We start from the raw sequence: 12,718 nt of genomic DNA on the forward strand, positions 1-12,718 counted from the left end.
TTTTAGAACCATGATACTACAACCTGGAGATAACAACATTTATACTTTATATGAACATAAAACAAGTCCATGCATATATTCTAAACATATTCCTCAGCACAGGCTGCTGCACTGGGTGCTTGTGTCTATAAACAGGACTCTCTAAAATAAGCTCTGGAAGCTTCCAGATTAATTAACAAATAAAACACATGGAAAGTTTTTCAGGCCACAGTTTCATATGTGAATAACATTCTCATAATAGTTTCATTTTATTTGTGCTTTTAAAGTGTAGTTTAGGAATGGCTTGAAGAATTACAATTGTTACAGGGAAACAGTGAGCTTGAGAGGAATCTTGGGATGAGGAAAAGCAGTCTAGAAACCACAAAAACTGAAGGATGGCTATTTTGAAAGGTAATAGGCTTGTGACTCCTACCACTTTCAGAAGGGCTACTAGAAGTATTTTCTCTCTTCCTAAACTGTTTTCACTGTATTTGTGACTTTTCCTACCTGTCTTGCAGACAGGGAATATCTTTAGGTCAGAATTAGGCCAAGAGCATGCAGAGAAACACTGACCTGCTGGATCATCTCATGGCTTTAGGCTTCAGAGCAGCAAGCTCAGATTATTCAGTGGGACACTGAGGCTGGGATTCAGCAGCCACCAGCCTATTCACACCTGGGACAGTCAACAGGTCTTGATTTCAATGTCTGCACATCTCTAGGGACAAAGTCTCTTCTCTGAGAGGCAGTACCATGACTTTAAGTGACCATCTGACCCAGAGGAAAAGCTGTTTAAACAACTCTGCTTGGATCAAAAAGCCTGAAAGGAATTGCTCACACTTTCCTGTCCTTTTACCCATTGGCACTGAGGGTTGTATGTCTGTGGATAGTAGCATGCTAATCCTAACAGGAGAACAGATGCTTAAGACCCAGTGTATTTTATCTCTTTGATCACAGAAAACAGATAAAACCTTCCTGTCCTGAACCAAAACCTCAGCCTGTGAACAAGAATTCCTAAGGAAAGATATGCAGCGTGAGAGCACTATGAAAAACTCTCTCTTTGTGACATATGGACCAAGTTTAAACAGCCCAATTGGCTGTGCCAGTTAAATCAATGCCAATCAAACCTCTAACCCATCTTAAACAAACCACTCTTCCAAGAAAGAATATTGTAGAATATTAGAGGCTTCCTTCTTACTTTTCAACACACATTTAAAATTCTGATTTTTCATTCAACTCACAAAATCTAGGGGATGAGCTAAGAAAATGAGTCATGATAGAGAGTGCATACTTTACCAATCATTTGATGGGAAAGACATTGTTATTTGTTTGATTAAACAGTGTATAATTAAAAGTCAATATGCAAAACCATAATAGAATCTGTGTAACTAGTCAAATTTTTGTCAATGACATTGTCTAATTTATAGGAAATCAGTAATAAAATGTTTGTTTCCGACATTATCTACAAAATTATTTGTATGTTATGAAAATAAATCCATATGGCTTTGGGTCAACAGATAAACATCCATGGTCAAAGTTCATGGGAAGGTCATCCAGCTTCAGCACTGATCTAAGAAGTGCTGTTCAGGGAGGACAAATTATAGTTTACTTCTTCAGGTCTCCAGCACAGTATGCAGAAATGAGTTTAGTTCCTTTGAGAATATCTGTCATATACAAGCAGGGAAGAATACCTTAATAGGCTGTACCCATTTCACAAGGCATACAAGATAGATGTCTCCAGAGAAGGGAGAGAAGTCATCTTATGTTTAAAAATTTTGGACTATAAGCTTGTTAAGAAAGTTGGCAATCAATTATAGAAACTAATCCAGTCAATGAATTACTACCGTTAGCAAAGCACCACTGGTGAGAAATAATTTCATTAGCTATAACAATATACATGCTACACTGTGCCCTAGTTCAGCCAGTTTTCTAAAGTCTGACATGAATCAATGAGTGGCAACTACCCAAATCAAAAGACAAACCAAATAATCCTAAGGATTTTACTTCCAAAAGGATTTAAAAGGAAACAGTACCTATTAATGTTTGACAGGAGCATGTAGGAGAAAAACAAAGGGAATCTACAGATTGAAATGCAATACTTCCAAACAGTTCTTCCAAATGCCTGAAAACATTTCCAAAAGGATTTGTTCATGCCAAGAAAAGCAGTCTTTTTTCCACTGTTGCTCAAGGTGCCAGGCATGGTAGGAGCTCACAGAGACAGGGCAGGAAGCCAGACCCAGCCAGCTCCTGTTGTGGATTGGAAACCGGCCAAAGAGCCAAGCCTGATTTACAGAGCTCAAGCTGAGATCTTGATCTCAACCTTCCCACTGCCTAGGCCAGTCTGAAATCAGGCTCCTTGCTCTGGAACACATCTCTGCAACAAAAAGGATATGAGATAAGAGACACAGTGCTGTTAAAGTAGCTTACTAAAGTCCCAGAATTGCTTTGGATTCCGAGCAAGGACACAGCTACTGAGTGTGCAGTGTTGCAGCACTGGACCAGACCTCCTGGGAGGGAGAGGTCAGAGGACTGACTAGGAAGATGGACCCCTTTGATTCCATGATTCCCTCCACATTCCTATTTACTTGGCAGAGGAAAGGATGCACTGGTACCAAGCAGTGTAAATACTTAGAGCCTGAAGCACTTTCCAGTCCTGCTCCTGTTTTGCCAATGAGACACATATGTGAACTGCATGTGTGGCAGTGCAGTCAGGACAAGCAGTGCTTAAAGTTTAGATAATAAACATCCTAAACCTACTCCAAACAATTTCCCTCTGTGACCACAGGTGGGAAGAATCCATTTTGGAGACAAGTTGAATCCACACTTAAGCTTTGAAAACTTCCTGCCTGAGATTGAGGCATAATGGGGGACAGGCAGAGAGTCAAGAGATGCAAAGCATCGGTCTCAACATCTCACCTCCCTCTTTAGCCTCCTACATACCCTACAGAAGTTTACATTGAGATTTAGTACACTGCTCAAATCCTCCCTGTTCCCACCTCCCCCTGCCTCCTGCACTGGCTGCAGTCACACCATCCTTTCCAAAGGCTTTGAAAATCTTCCAGTCATAATAAGAGAGGAATGAAATTTTTCCTTCCCCAGCACACAAGCAGAGGAAACACTGCTGGTTGATTCTGTGGTGCTCTCATTAGTTACAGCAGAAATTCTGCCCTGCTGAAGTCACCAGGAGTTTTGAAAAATGACTGTGCTGCACTCTTGGAAAGCACTGGCTTATATCTCAGTATCTCCAAATTAGTAGAAACAGCAATTTCTAGTTTAGAGGAGATTATCTCACAGATGGATTAAGAGATGTGAGTAAAACCCCCTGGATATTCCAGGAAGGAGAGGCTGGCAAAGTGTGTTCCACATTAGATGAGCAAGAGCCCCACAGGGACAATTCATAGCCTACTGCCCATGAAGTGCCTTCACAAGACTTGCAGAAGCTCCTGAGAAAAACTGTACCCTAACACCATGGTCTATAGTTTATAGAAATGTATAAACTGTATACATTTTTCCTTACAGAAACATTTGGAATAAAAAAAGTCTTTGAAATAATTCTTTATTTAATAATTTAATAATTCTTAATTCTTATTTAATTCTTAATTCTGTGCTTCTTTCAAAGTTGAATTTCTGTCTTAAAGGTCCTCAGTCCTGTATGCTCACCATTTTCTTATCCCATGTATTTTGGAAAACACTTTAAAATACTGGGGAAAATAGTGAATTTTTATAGAACATTCTTCTTATTTGCAACCACTCAACTACTTAAAATAAAATGTATTTTTCAAATGTGTGCAGCATTGATTTGGCATCTTTATGTTAAAATTAACTAATTTTATGGTGTTACCTTCTGGCTGCTGCTCATGACAATATAGAGTTTGCAGTTATAGCCCATTATAAAGGGAAGGGCTGCAAGAGGGTGTTAACAGCCTGTTTAGGATATAAAGCATTGTGCAGCACACAGATTTAAATTCAGGTGCAGTATAAGGTCAGCCTTGAATTGTATGTATAATATGTTTGTCAGGCACCCCATGTGTAAAACTGACAGCTCTAACCTAGTTGCCACAGGCTGTTTTATACAGTTGGGAATATTATGTCTCTTTGACTTCAGTGATGTACACTTGAAAAGAAAATTGTTTCATTTTGAGGAAACTTGGAAAGTCAGAACCTATTGCATTAATAAAATACAACATAAACTTTCTAGTTAAAAAGGCTATTTGGAAGTAGTTACCATCAGCCCAGGCCACAATTAAATACAATACATACATGTTGTTAATAATAATAGTAATAATAAAAGAATAATGAGGCTCACACAGTCTGGTTTTATTCTTGGATAAATCTGACTCATGTAAAGCCTGGCTTTGTCCTGCTACATTGGAAATGTGAGTTGAATTCTTGGAACACTGGATTTCAGGGAGTGCTTGGTGCATGGCTCTGAGAGAAGTGAAGAGAGCAGTGCACTGTCCCTCCTGCAGGACTTGAACCTCATGGTTCCTGCATGATCCTGAAAGTCCTGGTGCACCAGGACAAGGGGCTACTTTCCCATGGCTAACTTTGAGAGACAAGCTGTTTCCCATCACCATCTTGTGGAGCTGCAAAGCTGGGGCCCTACCTATTCCCAGATGGTTTGATAACAAACTTTGCTGTCCCTGTTTTATATTTAGCTGGCTCTAACCTGGACAGAATAGGCAGGATTGCTCTTGGTGAGAAGTGTCTGGTGTTTAAATTCAATTGATTTGCACAGGAACATTGCCTCTGCCATGGACTGCTCATGTTTCACTCCTGGCTTTCAGAAAGCAAAGGACAGTTGAATGAGATAGGGTAGCTTGGAAGGAGCACATTGATGAAGAAATTCAGTCACACAGTAGCACTGTAGTTTGCTAAAGTCATGTAATGACTCTGGAATAGAATTGTTTCTCAATCTCTTCCCTCAGCAGAAAGCCACTCTTACACCACCTGTAACCAACCACCAGAACAAAACAGGAGGTGACATTGTACAGCAACTGCAGCAATGACAAGGGTGGAGGTTCTGACAGGATGAGGACTGACCAGTATTTGGTTACCATCTCTTTGTTATGCCACACAGCTTTCTTCCACAGAACAACAGCACTGTTTCCAATCACTTCTCCACTTTCTCAGAAAGAATGGATGATGATTTATCAGGCCATTGCACACAGATCTAGAAGTCCAGCTCTTCACAGAAAGGCTGGAAGGTACAAAAGTTTTTTATGAGCTCTCCTGGGAGGTAGCTCTTCAACTGGTGTAAAACAACACTCAGTAATGTCAAATGGAAATAGTCCAATTTATATTGCCCAAGGATTTTGTTTCTTTATTCTTATATAAGAATTCTTCCCGATATCTTTCAATCACCTCCCTAAAAGATACAATTCAGATTGAATATTTATCATCCTTCTATATTTCTTATCTTTACTTTAAATTGGAAAAGAAAATAACAAGTAGTCTGCAGAGTAATCAGTTGCTACAGTAAACATTACTTTAGCATACAATGCAGTAGTTATCTCTGTTCTGTTTAATTAAATCTGTGGTACATGCTATCATTTGCCTATGCAGAGCAAGTGTTCTTCTTTCCAACCCGAAACTTAATTTCACTAAATAACTCTTTGGTTTTAGAACAAATTAGGAAAGAGGTTAAATTCTCCTGATTTTCCTCATTTCCTGCATCACTCGTGCAGAATGCGCGTTACTGCTCTGAGCTAGCAAACCTCAGCACACAGCTGTAACGATGGAAAAAAATACTTACACCTTGGAAACAAAGGCATTTTTACAGGCCTTATTTATCTTCTAATGATAATGGATGTTCCAAGCCTAGTGTATGACTGTATGAATTTTTAAGTTGGTAGGACTGCATGCAGGCACTATCACTAGTGAAGGGCCAAAGGTGCAAAATAGACATGAGACTCATGATTTCAAGCATTTTATGAAGGAATATTTGAGTCTGAATTGCTAATGCATTTATAGATATATATATATATGTATGTATAAAACAAGTATTTGTTCAGCTGGTCCAAATCCCTAAAAGGTCCTCCTACATCAGAGAAAATGGTCAGGGTTATGTCAGCAAAGTGTCTGGCCCTGCTGTCTTAAGCTGCCTTGGGAAAGTCTCTAGGATAAATCTAATCCAAGGAAAGTTTTCCTACCACTGAGAAAGCATCTAGAAAGACATTTTAACTGAAGGCTCCAGCTGTTAAACCAAGGCATCACTTAGAAGGCAGCAATACCTAACAACTGTCTTCAGAGAAGTCTTTGTGCCCCAGTTCACAGAACCAGCTCCAGCAGGTCCGTGCTGGGCTCAGCTGCACAGCCCAGCAGCTGCTCTGCAGTGGCTGTAAGTGACTGCTGCCTGCAGCCATCATTCACTGAGGTTTAGGACCCCACTCTACACCCAGGCATGTGCAGATCATGGCTCAACACCATAGAGAATCACAGAACATCCTGAGCTGGAAGGAACCCACCAGGACCATCAAAGTCTGCACAGAACAGCCCCAAGAATCACAGCCTGTGCCTGAAGCACAGATACTTGAAGAACAGTTTGCTTCTGAGGCTCCAAACCCTGAATAATCCAAAAATGTACTATTAAAAGCAATAAGAACATAGCACTGGCTGTAGAACACTGCCTGAATTTTTGTCAGTGCACTTTGCAGAGATGATGTTTTTCTTCTGGTTTAACACTTGTACCAGTTCAGCCACTCTGCAGAGCGAGTGCAAATCCTTGGTACAGAGACATGGAACACTGTGGTTTCACAGTTCTGTGGTGGGGCCCATGGGCACTGATCTAATTTCCCTGCATCAAAACAAGGCATCTGCAATATTGCAGCACAACCCACAACCAGGCTGGAGCCAGTGCAGCCTTCACACTGGTACAATTGTGTCAGTTCAATTCTTTACGCTTTCTTCACCAGCAAAGTCTCATCTCCCCAGTCTAATTGTATCAGTTAATAACCAGTAACAGTCTCAGCAATGGAAAATCTACAGAAAGTCAAAGGAACAAAGTAGAATGATGAAACAGCAGTTCCCATTCCTGATCTTTAGTTACTTACTCTGAAAGTTGCAAAAAAGATTTTCATCTCAGCTACAGCACCTCTTTTTCAGTGCCAGAACCCCAGCTTTGTACACTGGAAATGGTGATCAGTAGTTGCCTGTTTAGACTGCCACTTGCTGATTGTCCAAATTATCCTCACATAGATTTTCTTCAGTAGTTAGGACATTACAATAATCAGGAAAAATCTTAACAAAAATAGGCTCTTTTATGAAAATTTAGGCTATCCTCACACTATTCATTCTTTGCTACAGAAGGTGAAAAATTATATGATTGCTTTCATAAAAAGACATATTTTATTGTAAACTGTATTGCACACATAAAAACATGTTCTCCAGCTCCCAAAATTATTCCTCAACCATGTTTAATAATATTCGCTATCATATTTACTTAGACATTATATTAAACAAATAAATTTGTTGTTGAAATATTGCATAATGAAAAAGGAAATATGTTTATTTTTCTAATATGTTCCATGTTTTTTAATCAGTTCAATGTGAATTCAATACATCCAATCTTCTCTTGGTACTGCTTCCCTTATTGAAATCAATTCTTCAAAAGGGAAGGCAATGAAAAAAAAAAGGGAATATAAATGTCTGTGTTACAGTCGATGAAAATAATCATGGAATCATAGTGTGATTTGGATTGGAAAGGACCTTAGAGATCATTTTGTTCCAAGCCCCCCTGCCATGGCCAGGGACACTTTCCACTAGACCAGGTTCTCAGAGCCCCATCCAACCTGGCCTTGGACACTTCCAGACATGAGCATCCCATAGTCCCTCTCTATTTTTGAGAACCTGACTCACTGGGAGTTCTGCCTTTACACTTTACACTTTACACAAGCAGAAGTTGTTTCCCAAACAAAGCACTCTGGAGTGATGCATCCTTGGTCCTCCTGCATGCAATTCTGAGTCCAGTCAGTTAACAAATCTGGCTCCTGCTTTTAGTGGAACAAACCACACCACTTCCCTCTGCATTTGAAAGCTGGTGCTCAGTGGCTGCTTGAAGCACTTTGGATGATTTCTTTGTCCCCATTGTAGTATCTTAAATAGATGAAAACTTCTTATTTAAGTTCATAAAGAAAATGCTATGAATTCTAGGACTTCCCTTTGTGATTGAATAGAAAAACCATACAAAAGAGTGCCAAACAACATACAAAAGAAGTAACCAGCTTTCACAATTCCTTATTTTTGGACAAAACAGTCAATTTGGCATGATGATGATGCACTACAAATTTCAAAGACCAAATAACAAGAGATCCTGTCAGCTGACTGCAGGACTTGATGCAATGCCTGTTGAATCCTGAGTGACAGGAGAAGTTGTGCTGCCAGATTTCTCTGCCTGTCACTTACATCCCCTTTATTTTTACACAATTTACACATAGCCACAACTATTGTTGTAAAGATAAGCCCACGCCACAGCAAAGAAATGAAAATGGAAATTCTCTGTGAGGTGGCATCAAACACTATGATTGATGCTTTAGACATGCAAAGGAACAAATTTTCTGGGAAAACATGGCTGTTTAGATTGCCATAGGACTCATTCTGGGGGCTTTTGATTTTGTCCATGTGCATGGCCAGTTTCATACTCTACCTCTTAAATCTATGGTAGAAAGAAATTTTATTCTATCTATTGGCTGAACATTGTTGTATACAATTGCAGATTCAGGATCTTGTCATTTTGGAAATATGCTGTTTGATAGCTTACTTTTAAATGTCCTCAAAAGGAAAATAATTGCATGCGTAGGAACTTAAAAAGCAAGAGTTATCTAAAGAAAGTGGCTTACCTTGTGATAAACTATTCTGTCAACACTTGAGCTGAACTTCATAATTCTTCATTCCTGTGAAGGACATAATATTCCGGATCACTTTCAGACAGGATTTTTTTTGCATTTTTTATTTTAAGAGCTGAGCAGAGCTAGGATTTTCTTTTCTACACAAGAAATCTGCCTTCTCATCCTCTCCTCAGTGCCTGGATCTCAAACACCGTTTGGTAACTTAAAACATCAGTTTGTCATGTGCCATTTCCACCAGGGAAAGGACATTACGCCTTGTCTGTCCTTCACAATAATTAAGAAAAACAGGAGTATCAAATGGACTGGATTTATCATCACCTTCATGGTTCAGGTATGACCATCAGAGGAGTAATGTGTAGGATCTGGATGTTTCTAGAGCTGTAGGATACTGAGTGTGAGCCTTGTGCTCCTGTCTGTCTATTCTGCTCACTGAGTATGGGATGTAGCAGAACAGTATTGATTCTCCTTTGACCTTTCCTTCATTTCCATTTGAACAGGTCTCAGCCTGTTGCAAATCACCCAGAAAATGTAGCTCCAGCAGCAAAACCTTCACAGGTGTCAAACACAAAGCAAGAGACAACAAAATTAGCTGCATCAGCTTTACACAGATGAAGATTCCCTCTAGCACAAGGTGTATTCTCCAGGTGTCAATCTGGCCAGTTAAGTTCATTTTGTACTGACTGAACTTAATGGGCTGTAAAATCTCTTTCCCTATAAGCAATTCTTATTCAAACCTAGAAGCTAAAATAATTTGTTCTCTCTTTTTGAAGCCAAAACCTAAAGTCCCACGAGTTTTCTTGCAAATTGGCCACACTTTTCTTTCTCTGTGCAATGCTGCCTTGTCCACTGGAGAGAACGATATAGATAATTTCTGCAAAACAGTGTATAACTATTATAATCAACACTACTCCTGCTTCTCTCCAGTATAACACTGCAATCAGGAAAGAACATTTATGGACTTCTTCCATGGGGTCCTGAATTTGTTCTCTTCTTGCTCTCCCCAAACCCATTAGCAGGGCAGGAATCAGCTATGCCAGCATGTTCATCTATGAGCTGCTGCTTGAAAACATTTTGAAGCCCAGAATAAAAGCCCTGGATCAAAGATGCTTGTCTGAAGCAATCTGTCTGGGGAACCATGGGAAAGACTTCCTATCACAAGGGGAAAGATAAGGTGATTTAATCCTAGAAGCAGTTACTATCAGGAAAGAGCAGCAACCACCATGAGGAGAGGAAGAACCTCCCATGCACTATGGCAGTGGGCCAGAAGCACTGAGGTGCTGCCATGTTCACTGCTGTTTCCAATCCCCCAGCAGGAAAGCTGCAGGTGATGGCCTGGAGATACGAAAATAAAACCTACACAGAAACACAAATGCCTGTCCTTTACTGGGTTCATGTGAGTAACACAGATACTTGCCTGAACTGCTGAAGTATCACCTTTAATAAAGATAGCATCTGTGAAAGAGCTTGCCTTCAGAATTCCTGCTTACTGATTAGCAATCCTTTTTTTTGTTGTTTTCAAAGTGTTGCAGGCATTCTTGACATTTGTGCCATCTGAAAGTTCCAGCTGTACTCCCAATCTTCACTTAAAGGCATCCTCACCACTGAGAGCTTTCCTGAGAAATGGCAACCTGTCCCCTCATCCAGAAGTGTGATTTTTGAATGGAGTGCAGGCAGATGATTTCAGCTGAATGGGTGTCTTCTAGAGGAAGACTCTTACATCTTATTTTCTTTGTGTGATAGCAGAAGCCTGAGTCTATTTATTCAATTACCATGTGTTTGAGCCTACAGGCTTTGCATGCCTCTGCCTAGCTAAAATAACTCGCTCCACTGCTGCAATCTAATTGAAAGAGTTCTGTGCAGTCTCATTATGAATTATTCTGTGTTATGCTGGGAAGGCTAGAGGTTGTGAAACTAGTTATATCAGCAAAGCTGGCATCTGATTTCATTAGCTGGCACTGTAATTGCCTTACATTTGATGGGCCTCATAGTACCACTCCTGCTTCGAGAAAATTTCCGTTGCCTTTGTTTCAGAGCTGTCAGTTCTGCCTTGGGAGCTTATGGCTCTGTGATCTGGCACTTCATACCACAGTGAGCATCTGGCTGCCAAAATATCCCAAGAAGTCAGGGTGCAAGGAGTGTGGAGATGCCATGTCTTTAGGAAAATGCTTGTACTAGTCCAGTCACCTCTAGAATTAGACCACTCCATTTTAGAGCACTCTGAATTGTTACAGTCCTTTCACACCTGGCCAATTTTCCCCATCATATCCAACAATGCTCCAGGAAAGGCAAGACCAGGAGGTCTCCAGGACAATTCCTAGTGCCAGATGAGGACAGTTCTGAGAGAGAACTGGGTCAGTGTTGGCACATGAGTAGTTACAAGGTACAAGTGTTTACAAGTGTTTCCAATGGCATCCTTTTCCAGAGGCATTGACCACTGGGGAGTTTCCCAGCAGAATTTTGGGAAGTGGCCAGGCCAGTATTAGTGTCTCTTTCCTCTACCTGCTTTCTTTTCTTTTTTGAGCATTTATCTCAATCATTGCAGTACTCAAATAGTTGATCAACAGGTTTTTGTCTCTCTGGGAAAGTACAGTGGAAATGGGATCCTCTGTCTCTGCCATTCACAGGAAGAAAGATGTCATATACCAATTATTAAGCTTCACCTAGATTTATGGCATGTGTTTCCCATGCAAAATGAAGACATTATCCACAAAGATTCTATGATTTATTACCTGGAGAGGTGATGCATCACTGAAGAAAAGGAAATGGTGGAGGAATAATAAAAGAGAGAGCTAAACACAGGTAGCAGGAAGGTGGCAAAGGTTTTCTTCCTTTGCCTTCAGAAATTATGTGTCCTAATACATGTACCTCTTTTAGCTCGAGGAAAGGAATTGGAATTCACAAGGATTTCTGCAAGCAACCTCAAATTGTAGCTGGAGGTCACATTCTTCTATCAGTTTCTTATCACTGTTCTCTAGTTCAGCGTAATATTTGCAACTGTCTTTTCCTCCTTTGAAATTCTCTGAGTCTCTGCAGAAAGTATATAAAGTAAACTAATATAGCCACCATTTCTGGAAGAGTTGTGAACCTTAGTCTGTCATTTTCTTCCATAGCCAAGGAGCATTCCTTCACATTCCATTCACAGTGTTCCTTCCTCTGGAGCTTCAGGAGATGTGAGCTTGGGCTCTTCCTGTGCCAGAAGGAGCAGGCACAGCTCCTGAGGCCAGAGACCATTAGACCACTAATGGTCTAATTAACACCACCACTAAGAATCACATCGAGTCAGTGTCAAACACCTCCCAACAAATCAAATTCAACCCTCTCCAACTGCTGAGATAAGAATAGTACAATTATCCAAAATACATCACATTCTGTAGAAGCTCTCCAGCTTCTTTTAAATCTTTTCTTTGGAAGTGTGCATGAAAAGATAAAGTTACTGGCACATTTAGCAGAATGTCACTCAGTTTCTTCTGTGCGCTCTTAAATACTTCATCAGCTAGTTTGATGTAGTGAAAATACCATGGTTTCAGTAAAAAATTAACTGTAAAACATGAATGGCTTTTAGAGAAAAATTATAAACCAGTTTGTCATAAGCTTCCTTGCTGCAGGACACAGGGTGCTTCCAATACATACTCTAAAAAAAGGTGAAATGCCTGAAGCACTTTTAGGGTTTAATACAATATTTACCCTTGTTTCTATTGTAGGGGTGGAAGATACCAATATAGCTTGGGTACATTTTACATAATGCTATATACTGTTGACATAATACTTGAATTTGTATGAAGTTTCCAGCTATCTTTGGATTAATCAGCTTTTTATTTATGTTTTACTTTGGAGTTTTATGGCCGCAAAATCTTCTATAACACATAGCAAAACTGAGCTGGTCAAGCAACCATGAT

The sequence above is a fragment of the Cyanistes caeruleus genome, chromosome 11, assembly GCF_971803275.1.
Source record: "Cyanistes caeruleus chromosome 11, bCyaCae1.hap1.1, whole genome shotgun sequence".
Taxonomy (NCBI): Eukaryota; Metazoa; Chordata; class Aves; order Passeriformes; family Paridae; genus Cyanistes; species Cyanistes caeruleus.